The sequence below is a fragment of the Eschrichtius robustus genome, unplaced genomic scaffold (genome assembly GCF_028021215.1).
Source record: "Eschrichtius robustus isolate mEscRob2 unplaced genomic scaffold, mEscRob2.pri scaffold_760, whole genome shotgun sequence".
NCBI lineage: Eukaryota > Metazoa > Chordata > Mammalia > Artiodactyla > Eschrichtiidae > Eschrichtius > Eschrichtius robustus.
The window spans coordinates 61,719-65,729 of NW_027175637.1; the positions used below are offsets into that span (position 1 = coordinate 61,719).

The 4,011-nt window shown below is 63.8% G+C and overlaps 1 long non-coding RNA gene across 1 annotated transcript; it reads left to right on the forward strand.

The window, feature by feature from the left end:
• Positions 1 to 658: 658 nt before the first annotated feature.
• Positions 659 to 1,878, forward strand: LOC137758227 (uncharacterized). Its single transcript, XR_011072871.1, has 3 exons — positions 659 to 772; positions 1,222 to 1,352; positions 1,793 to 1,878. It is a non-coding gene; the product is annotated as an uncharacterized lncRNA (long non-coding RNA).
• Positions 1,879 to 4,011: the final 2,133 nt, after the last annotated feature.

The window sequence follows — 4,011 nt, forward strand, 5'->3', positions numbered from 1 at the left end:
ACCCCACCCTCGGACTCCGCGGGCCACAGCTGGAGGGACCAGCCCAGGAACCGAGGCAGGAAGAGGCCAGAGGTCAGCGGGCCTCGGCCAGAGCCCGTCAGTCGGTCCCCCTTCACACACCACCAGAGGATCCTCTTGACCTGGGCAGTAGCCGCCAAGCGACCGCTAAGGTGGGCCCGGCGTGCACTTGGCTACCTGGCGTGGCTGGGACCCCGAGGACCTCCTGGCAGAGGCGGGCATTCTCCTGGGCCGGGTCCGCGGGCGTCTGCGTGTGCAGGGCCTTGTCCACCTTGGCCAGGACGATCTGGCGCAGGTTGAAGAGGCCTGGAGGGCGGGAGGAAGGAGACGGGGGGCTGGCACTGTGTGCAGGCCGCGCTTTCCAGCCGGGCGGTCCGGGAGCCCCTTTCCTTTCCCTCGGCCCGACCGCACCGGGGTTGGCCAGCCGGGACTTGATGAGTTGGCCAGCAGCTCTGGGGGACGGCGCTGCCCGTGCCCCACCGAGACTGGCAGCAACGCCAGGGCTTCACAGGGCGCGGCGCTCCCGGCCCCAGAGCCTTCCCTCTGGTTCTCATCACCGGCTGTCGCCAGAGTCGCAGGTAACGTGCCTTTCTTGTCGTTTGTCTTTTTTTCGGCCCTCAGCCACGCAAAGGTGTGAAGCCCTGACACTCGCTGCCACGTGGAGGCACCCTGAGAACACGATGCTCAGCGAGACAAGTCAGACACAGAAGGGCACACAGGGTGTGACCCCACTGAGGGGGAACATCCAGAACAGGTAGATCCACAGAGTCAGAGTGGGTTCCTGGTTGTTAGGGGCAGGGGGCGGGGAGGGAATGATAACTAAGGGCGTGAGGGACATTTTTGGGGTGAGGGAAATGTTCCAAAACAGGGCAGTAGTGACGGCTGCACAGCTCAGTAAAGTGTCCCCACGCGCTCCGGTGCAGCCTGTGAGAGCATCGCTCTCAGGACGAAGGGCTGACCGCAGGAAGACTGAAGGAGCACTGGGTCCTGGGCCCAGACGCTCAGCTGGGGACACCCCCGCCCCCCCGGTGGGGAAGTCCCTGGGACTTGCTGAGCCTCCACCGAGACTGGCAGCAGCCCCAGGGCCTCACAGGGCGCGGCGCTCCCGGCCCCAGAGCCTTCCCTCTGGTTCTCATCACCGGCTGTCGCCAGAGTCGCAGGTAACGTGCCTTTCTTGTCGTTTGTCTTTTTTCCGGCCCTCAGCCACGCAAAGGTGTGAAGCCCTGACACTCGCTGCCACGTGGATGCACCCTGAGAACACGATGCTCAGCGAGACAAGTCAGACACAGAAGGGCACACGGTGTGACCCCACTGAGGGGGAACATCCAGAACAGGTAGATCCACAGAGTCAGAGTGGGTTCCTGGTTGTCAGGGGCAGGGGAGGGGAGGGAATGATAACTAAAGGCGTGAGGGACATTTTTGGGGTGAGGGAAATGTTCCAAAATAGGGCAGTAGTGACGGCTGCACAGCTCAGTAAAGTGTCCCCACGCGCTCCGGTGCAGCCTGTGAGAGCATCGCTCTCAGGACGAAGGGCTGACCGCAGGAAGACTGAAGGAGCACTGGGTCCTGGGCCCAGACGCTCAGCTGGGGACACCCCCGCCCCCCCGGTGGGGAAGTCCCTGGGACTTGCTGAGCCTCCACCGAGACTGGCAGCAGCCCCAGGGCCTCACAGGGCACAGCGCTCCCGGCCCCAGAGCCTACCCTCTGGTTCTCATCACCGCCTGTCACCAGACTTGCATGCAACGTTCCTTTCTTTTCTTTTGTCTTTTTAAAGGCAACTCTTGAATACACGTATTTAACATGCAGGGAACCAGTCCTGACTCCTTGATCTGCGGCTTCCAGGCTCCAGAGTCTCGAGGACATCCACTTCCATTTTTTTACACGCCCTGTGCGTGGGGTTTGATGATGGAAACTGACACCGAGGGCGTCACCACGTGCGGGGTGACATCAGCGGAAGAATCCCGTGGCGAGGGCCTGCCTGAGAACCACGGGAGAGCCCGGGCCCTCCCCGCCCCCTGCCTGCAGCCCCGCGCCCGCACCCACCTGGGAGTGGAGCTGGTGCATCGCTTGCCAGAACTCATGGAAGTAGGTCTCCAGCTCATCATGCTGCAACAGGGAGGGCGGGTTGGGCGTAGACTTGGTGAAGTTGGCCACCATGGCCGCGATGGCAATCTGGCGCCTCCCATCCTGCTGCAGGCAGCCCGGCTGCAGGCCAAAGCAGGCCATGTGCCCAGACTTCCCTTCCCTGGGGAGGGACGCGGGTGAGGCCCCGCTTCCACAGAGGAGCCCTGGCCCACGGCCGACAGGTTCCCCCACGCATGCACCGAGGGTAGAGGTCCAGGTAGAACTTGCCGATGGATGACCTTGTCCGCGGCCGCGTCCCGGACCGTGTAGAGCCTCACATCTCCGTGACACACGTTGGCACCCTCCTCCAGGTCGAAGGTCAGCCCCAGCAGCTCCTGGGAGATGCCCAGCCACCCGCGCGTGACCACCTGCATGGGGAAGGACTCATCGAGCAGGTACTGGTCCACGTGGTAGCGCGTCTCCTCCCCCTGGTTCATGTAGCAGCACAGGTCCTAGACGTTGATGGGCCCGTCAAAGTGCAGGCCCCGCCTCTGGCACTTGGCCTTCTTTAGGTCCAGGATCACGGCCGCTCCTGCTCCCCGAGGGGCTTCAGCTTCTGGGCCAGCTCATCTGCGGGCGGAGGGGAGAGGTTCGGCTATGTCCCTGTGGCAGCCTCCCAGCCGCCACCCACCCCACGCCCCTCGAGGCAGAATGAAGGGTTGGGGAAGGCGACCCCCAAGGGCTGACACAGTCGGGTCTCAGGCAGCACCACGTCCAGTCAAGGTCCGCCTGACCCTCGGGGAGGCGGGGTTACCTAGGAAAGTGGCCACCACCTGGCTGGTCTTGGCCATGTTCATCTCCAGCACGGAGTCGGCACGCGTGCTGAACCCCAGCAGGCGGGACTTCTGAGCCTGCAGCCTTACCAGCTCCCCGAGGATCGCGCAGTTCTCCTGGAACCCAGAGACGGCCAGCGCTGGGGACCGTGGGCCACGCCCTCCCCACGGGCCCCGGGCCAGGTCTCTGAGGGCGGGCAGGGCTCTCAGGCCACTGGCGGGCACAGCCAATCCCCCTCCCTCCTCCTCCTGGCCCGGATTTCTAGACACTTTGGTGCTGTCCTAACACGTGGTCTTTATGAACACAGGTCCTTTTGGGACCAGAAACGGCGTGAACCGTGATGAGCTCTAAGGCCAAGGGCAGGAAGAAATGTGACCAGGCTCTCCAGGAGCCACCCAGGGGCCTCCCCGGGCTCAACAATACAGACTCGGCTGCCGTGCAGACAGCAGGTCATCCCCACGGTGCCCGAACACCCAGCCCCCTGGACGGCGAGACGCCTGTTGCTGCAGGTGGCCCGGGGCTGGCTGGTGAGGCCCTGCCCCAGGCGGGCGTACGCCACCTTCTCTGGGGCCACCTCTCCGGCTCTGCGGTGGGGTTCTCCTGGGAGCCCCCAGTCACCACAGGACCAACGTGGCCTGTCTGCAGCCCAAGAAGGTGGGGACACAGGACTGTCCCCCATGCCCCCCACATCACCCACGAGGCCGAGCAAGCACCAGTGGTGTCTGCGGGGAAGATGAAGGGCTCACGCACAGCCCCCATCTACTGAAGATGCTGAACAGGAGAAGCACAGACTGCAGCCACACGCGGTATGGACCAAACGCAAGTGTCCTTGCAGGAACCGATGTCTGAATGTCAAGGCCATACCCGGGCCACAGTGAGAAGGCCCAGACCCCACGCAAGGCACAGAGAGGAGATGGGGGGAACATCTGCGAATCTGAGCTCATCGGGCATCACCCCAGAAGGAGAGGGAGAGGAGGAGGGAGAGGGAGAGGGAGAGGGAGGGAGGTACAGACGTCTCTCCCTTCCCTGGGGGTTCTCTAGTGCAGCCAAGGCTGAAAAGCACTGCATTTCGGGAGATGGGTCCTCGTGGAAAAG